The sequence below is a fragment of the Festucalex cinctus genome, chromosome 14, assembly GCF_051991245.1.
Source record: "Festucalex cinctus isolate MCC-2025b chromosome 14, RoL_Fcin_1.0, whole genome shotgun sequence".
In the NCBI taxonomy this organism is placed as follows: Eukaryota; Metazoa; Chordata; class Actinopteri; order Syngnathiformes; family Syngnathidae; genus Festucalex; species Festucalex cinctus.
Genome location: NC_135424.1, coordinates 23,750,995 through 23,762,893, shown reverse-complemented (window position 1 = coordinate 23,762,893; position 11,899 = coordinate 23,750,995). Strand labels below are relative to the sequence as shown.

The window sequence follows — 11,899 nt, the reverse complement described above, 5'->3', positions numbered from 1 at the left end:
ACAATATGTTAGTTGCACTTCAGTGGTGCAGGGAGGTGCACACCCGGTCCCGTCGCCATGGGCGGGCCTTGGGGTCCGTGCCCGCCCTGTCAGTCAGCCGTGCCCGCCCTAGCAAGATGACTCACCAACTATTCGTCCTATCAGTCACGTAAACTTGCGCCTTCTGGTGCAAGTTAAGCATAGCGTGCCAGCCAACCACATACCTCCTTTCAAGTTTGGCTTTGATTGACAACTAAGGCTAGCCAATTACAGTCCGGATCACGAGGGCTGGGGTGGGGTGGGAGGGGATGACGCGAGCTCTGCAGACGTGCCTTAGACAAACCTACTTCCGGGTAGATAGTGCGCATTTGCCGGCTGGCGCTGGCATAAAGACTGAGCAGTGAGCTCGTCGTTCGGCTTTAATGGGAGCCACCAAACGCCAAACCTTGATCCAGGATGACACAGTTGACATCATTGGGAATCCTGAGTCCACTGGTTACGTTTACAAGTGAGTGGCAAACTTTTATTTTAATTAGTCAAGCCACACAGCACGGATGAATTGTAGCAATACACAGTATGCGGTTAACAGACCCAAGCAGTCACACATACACAACAACAACTAAGGAGCATAAAATTATTTATCACTAAAGCAGTTGCAGTACAATGTGAGTTGAATTCTCTTTTTTTATTGCCAAGTTTGTTCATGTTGATGACTGTCAGTAAGTTCTAATTTAAAAAAAACAGCACTTTACACATCCTTTTGGATTGATATTCTGCTTAGTTTTTTTACTGAACCCATATGTTGCTTCTGTATATCATCGACATAACTCAACTTATTTCTAAATCACTTTAAAACATCAATTGCTGCATACAAAGTGCTGTGCATGGAATAGAAATTAGTCTTTTAGTAGACACAAGTGAAATAAAATAACACAAAATAAAATTAATTAGAGTAAATATAAGTAGATAAGTATACACGCAAATAAAATTAATACTAAAAAAGAAATCTGTATAAGTATAGAAATAAAATAACACAAAATACAGAAGGCACCATAAAAAAAGTAAAATGATGTGAAGTCTCATGCTGAGTCAAAGATCAAAGAATAGAGATGTCTGGCAAAAATGATATCCATATCGTACAGCCCTATTCCAACATGCAAATGAAGGCAACTGCTAGCCAATTCCAGATAGAAGGGGCTGGGTTGCAGTCATTCATTCGGACATAGTTGTTTATAGAAGTGAAGAGTGGATTTGTTTCAAATGAACTTTTGAGTTGAATAAATGCAAAATTAACTACACATTTTTTTCAGTTTGTCTTTTAGATGTCAAATTTCCGCTTTTAAGTGACAGAAAATATTTCTGAGCACTTTTGCAGTTGTCACAATGCCGCTGTTCAACCTGATGAACATTAGATTTACCCCGGGTTTTCACCGGTTGCGGTTGCGGTGCGGTTGCGGTGTGGTTGCGGTGCGGTCCGGCGATGCAAGCAATTAGATTCCATTCATTCGAATGGTGCAGTTTACACCGCTTGCGGGTGCGTTGCGTGTCGACTGCGGAAGGCCTGTGGCGTGCCGCAAGCCTTCCGCAAGGATAGACCTATTTTCTATTTTTGCCGAACGCCGCAGCGGTAGGCCTCCGGCAAATGGCAAGCTAGCACAAAACACATCGAGCGGGACAGGAAGACCGAGGCAGTTTCAAAATAAATTTCCGGTTACCTTTCAGAATAAAACACTCGCCAGCTCCTATTTCGCAAGCTTTTCAGCAAAACGTGACGTGGGCGTCGCCGGGCCATGTGCTCATTCACGGTTTAGACACCAGCGAACATGGACGAGGAGAGGTTTATATTGGAGGTGGAAAACCACAAAATAATATATGACACGGCACATCCTTTTTATAAGGACTGTAATGTATTGTGAGTTTGATGTTCGCGATTGCTTGTTGTGCCCGTCTCGCTTGCCGTACTGAGCGGCAGCCGGACGGGGAAGACAGAAATAAAGAGTGGACCCGCACTGACCCGACTCTCGTTATTAATATACTTTACAAGGACAACCAAAAAAAGGATGCTGCATGGAATCTCATAGCAGAAGAAGAAGAAAAGGTTAAATCAAAAGAAGTCCACCTCTCGTTGTGAAATGCCACATGATCGCGCGCGCGCGGTCCCGCGAGACACGTTGGGAAGTGGGCGGCGACGGAGCTGCCGGACCGCAGCTGTGCGGAGCCAGTGTGGATTGACAAAAAAATTGACCCGTCCGGAGCACGCAGTCAAGACGCACCGCACCGCACCGCAACCGCACCGCAACCGCATCCGGTGAAATCCCGGGGTTAGGTTGATGAAGTGTGCCCCCCCCCCAAAAAAAAAAGGTAATGCCCCCCCCCACAATTTCTTTCTGGTGACGGGTCTGTGCACACCTGAATGCATATGTAATCAACCCCTTGTTTTAAGGCTCCACAGCACACCAGCACGTTCGCTGGGTTATTCCTTTGTTTTCTGTATGTTGTGCGCATTCTGGTTTGGTTACAGTCCGGTCTCTAACCCTAACCCTTTGCTCTTTTGTATTTAGCAGTTTTGTTTTTCACTTTAGTTTGCTATAATAAATACAATTGGAACATTTCTGAACACTCCGCGTTGGGGCACAATCTGTCACAACCATAACAGTTGATACAGTGTTCCCTCGTTTACTGCTGGGGTTATGTTCCAAAAAATACCTGCGGTAAATGAAACCCGGAAAGTAGTTACACACTAAAAATTGATTGGTCAAATCTACCAAATAAAGGGTTACATTTGACCAATCTAGCTGGGAGTTATGTGTCTTGATTAAAACAACCATTCTAGAATGGTCGGTGTTTTCAACCAATATATATTGGTAAGTGGGACAACTGATACAAATTGGTCATTCTGACCAAGATATTGGTTAATCTGTGTTAAAGGCTTCCTTTAACGCAGGAGTCCCTCAGGTCACGGGATTCCCGAAAAAAAGCAACACTGATTATCACATCCACCTAAGTGGGGTGAAATTTGTATGACCCAGCCAAGAATTGAGCCCACAACCTCCAACTCACAGAGGACACTCAACCACTAGGCCACGGAGCTGGTCACGCCAAGAGGTCTATTTAGACACACATTTCCATTTTTAAACTATTTTAATCATAAAAAATACATTTAGAATACAATAAATTGATACAAGGGCGAGTGGTTAGCACGTCCGCCTCCCAGTGTTGAGGTCTCCGGTTCGAGTCCAGGCTCCGGCTTTCCTGGGTAGAGTTTGTATGTTCTCCCTGTGCCCGCCGGGGTCTTCTCCAGGCACTCCTGTCTCCTCCCACATTCCAAAGACATGCGTGGCAGGTTAATTGCGTTCTCCGAATTGTTCCTAGGTGTGCTTGTGAGTGTGGATGGTTGTTTGTCTCTGTGTGCCTTGCGATTGGCTGGCAACCAGTCCAGGGTGTCCCCCGCCTACTGCCCAGAGCCAGCTGAGATAGGCGCCAGCATCCCCCGTGACCCTTGTGAGGAATAAGCGGTCAAGAAAATGGATGGATAAATTGATACAATAAATAAATTTCCAAGTCATCTATCTAAACCAGTGTTTTTCAACCCTGGTCCTCAGGGCACACTATCCAGCCTGTTTTCCATGTCTCTCTATTTGCAACGCAGGTTATTCCAATGACAGCTCATTAGCAAGCTCTGGAGAAGCCCGATAACGATCCTCACCTGCGTTGGACTCGGGAGACATGGAAAACCGGCTGGATAGTGTTCCCCGTGGACCAGGGTAGGGAAACACTGATCTAGACCCCTCACCACACATTTGATATATTTTCTCACATTTCTCTCATTTACACATTCTCAATGTTCAAACCTTCATAAATTTTATAAAATAGGTACATTACTGTAAAAAAAAAAAAAAAAAAAAGTATGCAAAATTGCACTAAAACAAATCCGTGAAATTGTGAGGCCGTGAAAAGAGAGTCGCGTTACAGCGAGGGAACACTGTATTTTGTTCAATGTTTATTTCCTCTTTGGTTTGGTAATTGTTTTGCGTTCAATCTTTTGAGTTTCTTTACATGTGTGTGTAATTGCGTTAGTGTCTGGTGACACCTGGACTGACTGTTGCACCAGCCAATCAAATGGTGCAACCTAGATAGCAAGACAACATTGATTAAACGTTGATTTTATCCATTCATATCATCAGTATGGTGGATATCGAAATTTCCGACAAAAAAAAACAAAAAAACAAAAAAAACAAAACAATGTTGAATCACTATTGCAAATAGTGAAGACACCTGACAAGGGCAGGACTGGCACAGAAAAATCGGCCCTGGCATTTTGACTTCTGTCCACCGGCCCAGCCCGGCTCGACCAAACTCCTGACCTTACCTGTCTACTAACACATTGTTTTGCCACTGATATTTTGACTGATGTTAGTTCAGTTTGCTGTACATATTGAAAATGTACTAATGAACTAGTCCCTCTAAACTGTGTGCAAGGCTTTTGGGGGTTTAAATGGACGAATATAATAACTAGAAAGCAATGCATCGGCACCAAAAGACGCCGGCCCACCAGGCATCTGCCCTGTATGCCAGATGGGCAGTCCAGCCCTGCACCTGACAGTGACATTGAAACAACATTGTTCTATGTACGGTATGTCAGGCGATGGTTGGGTTATCATTTTCTAGTTGATTGACTACTCATTGGCTGGGAAATGTGTTTGAGAAGTCATCGTATTTTGGGGGAGCAGGGGTTATGGTTGATGGGGGGGCAACAGTGCGCATTCAGACATGTCAAGGATGCTGAAAAAAATATTCAACGTAACACGCTGCCCAAGGCTAACTTCAAAATAACACCAAATAATAGCCTTAGCAGACTTTTACTTTGAAGTTAGGGCATTGTGGTGTGATGGGCCAGCTAGCTTTACTTCCCTTTCAGACATTTAGGCTTTCTTTATCGTAGTTAGGGCCCGAGCAGCGACCGCTGCGAGGTCCCTATTGTTTTTGTAAAAATTAGTCTTCTTCTTCTTTATTCTCCGCAAACGATCGCATTTTTGAGGACCTAAACATTTACGAAAACTCACCGAAATTTGTACACTCTTCGGGCCCGGCGAAAAATTTGATATTCTGATGTTGTCATAACGAGACTCTATAGCGCCCCCGACCATAAAAAAAATAAACACCAATCCCGGCATGTTTGACCGAGAGCTACAAAATTTGGGAGGCACTTGTATTGTAGCACCCCGGGACGCACAAAAAGTCAATTGGGACCATGCAGCAAAAATGTACAGGAAGTGAGTTATGAATTTTTGAATATCCGAATTTTGGCCCATTTTTGCACATTCAATGTGGTCAGACATTTCCCCCCTTTCCAAACAGTTTTAATCCGATTGACTTCAAACTTAGCATGTAGCATCTCAAGACCTGAGACAACAGCTGGGCAAAATATCTTGACTTTTTGGAATACTATATGACGGGGGCGGGGGATCAAATATTGCCTTTAAAATTTCATTTTTCCAGAAAGACAAAATGCTTAATAATTCCCATGTACAAGCTCCAAAAAATCTCAAACTTCTCATGCAACTTAATAGTCACGGCCTGAAAACATCTATTTAATAAAATTCAGTTATACATATGGCACCACCTAGTGGTGACAATAAATGTAATAATTTACGTTTTTAGCTACTGTGCCGAGCTCGTTGAAGGGATCCAGTTGAAAATTGGTCAGAAACGCCTCAACATGTTGATCATGGCCCACACCGAATATTGTAAATTTTCGTCAAAGGGCGTGGCCTATACAGTGCCGCAAAGTCTGATAATTTTTCGTGAGAATAAAAGCTGCTTTAACTTGACCCAGATGGTCCAATCTTCTCAAAATTTCACACATTTGATGAGAGTCCAGCCCTTAAGACATCTATTGGCAATTTTTTTTCTTTCGATTTTTCTTCAATGTTTTTCTCCAACCACGTTAACTGGACCTACCTCATACTTGCTCAGATGAGGGTTTCGGCCTTCATGATGTCACAACACGAAGTTTGTGAGTTTTCGCAAATCGCTGTGGCCGTGGCTAAGCGCTGTTCGCCAAGAAAACAACGCCAATTTTGAGGGCCGAAACATGCACAGAAACTCATAAAACTTGGCGCACACCTGGCCTGGCAAAATGAGCAATATTTTATCGTGGATTGTGCTATTTTTACAAAAATGACTCAATAGCGCCCCCTAGAAATTTTTAATGAAGCAGCCCTGGTTGTACGTTTAAGCAAGATCTTTGGAAATTTTTCGGTGTATGAGGGAGCCGAAGACCTACAAAAAAAGTCTATTGGACCTATATGCTAAAATGAACAGGAAGTGAGCTACAAATTTTTGAATGTCCCATTTTTGACGATTTTTGCACATTTACAGAGGGCATACTTTTGCCCACTTCTCCTACATGTTTCATCCAACTGACTTCAGACTTGACCTGGACCATGTCAAGACCTGAGCCAACGACAGGCGGAAAAATCTTGACTTTTCTGAATACTATATGATGAAGGCGGGGCATCAAATTTTGTGTTTCGCAATGAAAAAGGATATGCTTAATAACTCCCCGGTACATGCTCCAAAAAATCCCAAACTTGACATGTATGTTTATAGTCAAGGCCTGGAAGTATCTCTATGACAACATTCAGTTATATATGCAGCGCCACCTAGCCCTTGAGGCAAAACAAAAAAATACCCCACATACGGTATTTTGTACAAAAAATGTAAACTCATTCTAAGTGTGATAACTAAGTCATTTATGAATATTCTTTTACTTTCCACCACTCAAAATGTTCACTGGCATCAGACTTTTCCAAACATGTACTTTTTCATTTATTTTTGATAGCCTCCATGGACGTTAAAAGCAGTATCGTGAATCAAGGATATGCTTAATAACTCCCCGGTACATGCATATTTATTTAAGGCCTGAAGGTATCCCTATGACAACATTCAGTTATAAATACAGCGCCACCTAGTCCTTGAGGCATTAAAAAAAAAAAAAAAAAACACTTACGGTATTTTGTACAAAATTTGTGAACTCATTATAAGTGTTATAAATAAGTCATTTATGAATATTCTTTTACTTTCCACCACTCAAAATGTTCACTGGTATCAGACCGATCCAACCATATGTACTTTTTTATTTTGTTTTATTTATTTTTGATAGCCTCTATGGACAATAAAAGCAACATCGTGCAATGAGTACGAGCGATAATGGGTATATATACTTTTGCAAAAAATACCAATCAGGTCAACTCATTCCCAAAAAATAAAAAAGGACGCTGATTTTTGCAGATCTTGACAATCACCAAAACCCATTAAGCTTGACACACACATCACACCTGGCAAAAAAAAATCCACATGTAAAGGTTTATCATGCCATGTTCAAAGAAATTTTGCTCCTAATGTGCCAGTACCCCAACGTGAAGTACCCCAACGTGAAGTACCCCAACGTGCAAGTACCCCAAAGTGGCCCAGGCTGCGAGGGCCCTTTATAGCTGCTCGCAGCTCTAGTTTTGATTGCCATTGTAGTTCTGACCAACATCAACACAATGCTATCCCGAACTCATATTCAATCGTTAATTTAGCACGCTATGATGTTAGGTATGTTGCTAGCAGCTAGCTGTTAGCATTAGCTACGAGTGCCTGGCTGGTAGGGTTGCCAACTATCCCGTATTAGCCGGGATTTCCCGTATTTTGGGCTACATTTTTATGTCATGTACGGGACATCTAAAGTCCCGTAAAATATTTGTCAATTCTTACACAAAATGCAGCAAACGGCAACTTTGCCATTTTTGGACCACGGCGGCTCCCGTAGGTTGACAAATGACAAGGAAGTTGCTCATAGCCAATAAAATTAGTCGCTGGGTGTCACGTGAATTAACTTCCTTTCACGTTTGAGATTGACAGTTAAAGTTAGCCAATGGCAATCGGGATGGGGGCGGTCAGACGCGGTTCCTTTGACATACGAATCTACATCCGCATTAGCCAGAACGCGCTCGCCCGCCTTCTGACTGCGGACGTCATATTTATGTAGCAAGCTGGGTCTGCCTCTGCCGTTGTCTTTTTGTGGATTAAAAAATATGTGATGCAAAGCGACGTATTGCAATGGGAGCCGCCAACACGTCTCGTCCAGGCTGACAGAGTTGACATATCGCTGGAATTCCTGTAAGTCCTCACGTTATAACGTTCACACGATCACATGTTCAAGTGAGTGGGAAAACTTTTATTTTAATCAGTGAAGCCACACACACACACACAACAAATGCATGCACAATTTGTAGAACACCGCATACAGTGATGCTGTTATGTTTGTGGTGTGATTGTAGACCCAAATCCGACGAAGCAGGGTGAGAAGGCAGAGAGGTCCAAACGGGATTGTAATTAACAAAAAGCTTGCGTTGCCACACCTCCAGTAGTGTAAGTACCGTTGTACCAATAAGTATGAAATATGTGGGAGAAACTCTAAATGCAGATTTCATTAGTAAGAATGTGAATATAATTTTTCTTTTGTAATATATTTATTTATACTCTGAATGGTTGATGCAAACAATGAAGTTGCTCTGCTCTCATTATCCCATACAGGGATCCTGGCATAAAACACTCACTGATTTTCAGTGAAAAAATAACAGAATTTGTTAGTAACAACCTAATTACCGAGCGTGAGTGGCCAGAATATACTGATACTCACAGGCTTTTACACACATACACACACCCCCACACACACCCCCCACGCACACACACCCACACACACACACGTGTGTGTATATATATATATATATATATATATATATATATATATATATATATATATATATATCCATCCATCCATTTTCTTGACCGCTTATTCCTCACAAGGGTCGCGGGGGCTGCTGGCGCCTATCTCAGCTGGCTCTGGGCAGTAGGCGGGGGACACCCTGGACTGGTTGCCAACCAATCGCAGGGCACACAGAGACGGACAACCATCCACACTCACACGCACACCTAGGGACAATTCGGAGCGCCCAATTAACCTGCCATGCATGTCTTTGGAATGTGGGAGGAGACCGGAGTACCCGGAGAAGACCCACGCGGGCACGGGGAGAACATGCAAACTCCACCCAGGAAGGTCCGAGCCTGGACTCGAACCGGAGACCTCAGAACTGGGAAGCGGACGTGCTAACCACTCGACTACCGTGCCACCCTATATATATATATATATATATATATATATATATATATATATATATATATATATATATATATATATATATATATATATATATATATATATATATATATATATATATATATATATATATATATATATAACCCTACTGGCTGGTACTGTAGCTGTAAATGAGTTTGACATCTGGTGGTACCTGGCTTAAATTCTTTTTCAATATTCTGGACCAAGGCTACTTTACTTTAGGCTAATTCATTCTCTATGTAGGAAGGGAATGTTCCTTAAATTGCACTTTGAGGTATTTTTATTAATATATAAAAAAAAAAAAGAGATAACATGTCTTCGGTGTATATAAATAAACTTAAGTTGAGTATAAAATAAAAATGTTTCTCAACTCAACTCAACTCAACTCAACTCAAGTTTATTTATATAGCGCTTTCAAACAGCCTGAATTGCCACAAAGCGCCTTACAGAAAGACAAAAAAAAAAAAAACATAACATAAAACATTAACACCAATACAATACAATCACAACAAATCAACATTCGTCCATCCCTACATACGCTTTGATGTTTATTGTTTGAAGCCGTTTTTAGATGAAAGAGGACAGAATCAGCCTCCTTTCAGCAGTTGATCAGAGACGTGATCTCAGCATGCATGATGTCACACACGTTTGCTACAAGCTAGGTTTGCTTATAAGCTAGCTCATAAACAAGCAGCTGCTGCGTTCGCGATGAGCACCATGACACAAAAAAGAATGGTCCAATTTTCCAGTCCCATCCAAACTGCCTCTCCTCCAAGCGCCAAACCTCCATCCACTCCACAACCCACGTACACCACTGCGCCCAGCGGCGACGTTCACGTCCTCAGCTCCACCGCCATCCATCCTAGCTAACCGGCGTAGACTGTCCAGTGGCGCCGACATTTCCTCCAAGCAGAAGGGCTGTGACTCATATTGCACTTTAAAGTTGTGTTCCTAATTCCTAAAAGGCTATATTTGATGTTTTATTTATTTATTTATTTATTTTTTAATTTAATGGGAAAAAGTTTTTTGTTTTTGTTTTTGTTTTTTTACAAAAAAAAACAAAGACCAAGTATTATTTATCTTTTTTTTTTTTCCTCAACCAAAAAAATGATCCTATCCGTGGTTCAAATCTGTGAGCCAATCCGAAACTTTTGTGATCAGTTGCACCACTAATTACTTTTATTTAAAACGCTTTGCCTGACACTGTTATGGTTTGGGTTTTGTTTTCATCTGTTTGGTTTGGACTTTAGTTTATTCTCATTGTCATTTAACGCATCATCCCAGTCCCCTTGTCTTCCAATCAGCACCCTCTGGTCTGTGTATCATGTCCAGGTGTTTGTCATTGTCTAATTAGTCTGCTCCTATTTAGTTCCCTCCTTCCCTACACTCTTTGTCAGATCATTGTTTGTGTAACTGAGTCTCTGTTATCCGTCTCAAGCTAGTATGTTTTGTTTGTTACGTTGCTTCCGAGTTTTAGTCTTTGGTTACTGACAGTTTATTCATTGTCCCTTGCTTGCTTGTTTGTTTTTGGAAATAAAATCCTTTTTTGTTACCAACATCCGCAAGCCTGCCTCACCTCCCTGCTCCCTGTATTTGGGTCCTCAACAACCCTGTCACTGAACCTGACAGACACAACCTGTCAAAGTTGCTGGACTGACATTACTTGAAATTGGTGCACTAGCACAACCACGATTAACTTGCCAAAAGTCAGCATTGTCGGTCTGGGTCGTAAATTTATCCCAGTATCTTATCGAACCAAATTACAATGTTAATGATGCTAGGTGCACATTAGCGTACCTTTCTTGTAAATTATTTTGGTGGATGATGTGAATTAACTGTGAATGCCGTTTTGTTTGTATGCCTCAGATTCACTGAAGAGGCAGATGGGAATGGAGGCATCACAGCACACAATTGCTATAATTGCACAGAAGTTGCTCCGTTATGCCCCTGACCGTGTTGGCGACAATGGTTGCACTAAGGGAAGCTTGTCAGATTGAGGAGGAGGCTTACGTTTTAAATAAATTTATTGAACTTTGTTGAAGTTTTCCGTTGTCGTTATTCATTTTAAAATAATCTGGAATCTAGCCAAGTTTTTATTAGTCAGCCTAGCTGTATCTGTAAATAAAGCAGGACCTCTAAATAGAGGCATATTTGAAGCATTAATTGGAAAACATAACATTGATTCAACATTCTTCCAGTATTAAAATCGAAATAACGTATAGATTTCGTAACGATTTCAGCATTGGAACAATATTAATCGAGGATGCAAAAGTGATGACATATCGTCGGGTGTTAATATTGATTCAACGATATAGGATCGACAGCTGAATGTTGATTCAACATCTTTTCAAAGTCGGTTGGCTATCTGGGAAGATATGCCCAATTGGCCACTTGCATCGTCGGATGGATTGGGGTAGTTGCCGTAGGAGGCCCTGACACCTCGTGAGCTGTTGAGGATACACCACTCGGGTTGGGGAATCCAAGTCCACAAATTAAAAAGCCTGAAACAGTTTGGCTTTAGCCACAGTTGGAGATGAGCATTTTAACTGCCAGTTGAGTAAAAGCACCTGTGGCAGAGGTTTTACTTTCTGGATCCTGCTTTACTACTGGACAGACAAGCATGTATTGGAAGCTGGTGCTTCTGCCCATAGCTGTGAGTTTTCCTACCAATACACCATCTACTGCAATTTGCCCCAGTGTAGACACAGGCCACTTTGTGTGGTCTGGCCAGAG

The 11,899-nt window shown here is 41.9% G+C and overlaps 1 long non-coding RNA gene across 1 annotated transcript; it reads left to right on the top strand.

The window, feature by feature from the left end:
• Positions 1 to 348: 348 nt before the first annotated feature.
• On the top strand, positions 349 to 11,353 carry LOC144001555 (uncharacterized). Its single transcript, XR_013278511.1, has 3 exons — positions 349 to 487; positions 3,629 to 3,743; positions 11,033 to 11,353. It is a non-coding gene; the product is annotated as an uncharacterized LOC144001555 (long non-coding RNA).
• Positions 11,354 to 11,899: the final 546 nt, after the last annotated feature.